Raw genomic sequence first — 750 nt, 5'->3', positions numbered from 1 at the left:
TATGGTCTTTAAGATAACTTGTTATGTAAAATTATTTATTTATCTAAGATGCACCTACACTGAATTTATCTGAAAAATAAGAAAGTCGATATTAAGAAAAAAATTGTAAATGCAAGATTATAAGAGAGGGTTTCGCGTGCCAGCAAAAGTTACTGGCGTGCCATGTTTGGCACTCGTGCCAGGGGTTGCCCACCCCTGTACTAGGACATCTTCTAGGCCTTGGTGAAGATGTTGGCTTTGACTTGAAGCAAGATGTGGGGTGACGGGCAGAAGGGAGACTAGGAAGCAGGCTATTGGCTAGTCATTCGTTCAGCAGATACCTGTGTACAGTATATATGTTCCTTTTAAAAGATGCATCTTTTTTTAGAATATATTTTTATCGATTTCAGAGAGGAAGAGAGAGGGAGAAAGAGAAACATTAATGGTGAGAGAGAATCATTGATTGGCTGCCTCCCGCACGCCCCACACCGGGGATCAGGTCTGCAACCCAGGCATGTGCCCTGACCGGGAATCGAACCATGAAGTCCTGGTTCATAGGTCAACACTCAACCACTGGGCCACACCAGCCGGGCTCTTTTTGTTTGTTTGTTTAAAATGTATTTTTATTGATTTCAGAGTGGAAGGGAGAGAGAGAGAGAGAAATATCACTGATGAGAAAGCATCATTGATCCATTGCCTCTCGCATGCCCCCTACTGGGGATCAAGCCTGCAACCCAGGCATGTGCCCTTGACCAGAATTGAACCTGGGAC

The sequence above is a fragment of the Myotis brandtii genome, unplaced genomic scaffold, assembly GCF_000412655.1.
Source record: "Myotis brandtii unplaced genomic scaffold, ASM41265v1 scaffold178, whole genome shotgun sequence".
NCBI lineage: Eukaryota > Metazoa > Chordata > Mammalia > Chiroptera > Vespertilionidae > Myotis > Myotis brandtii.
This window is presented reverse-complemented; position numbering follows the sequence as displayed.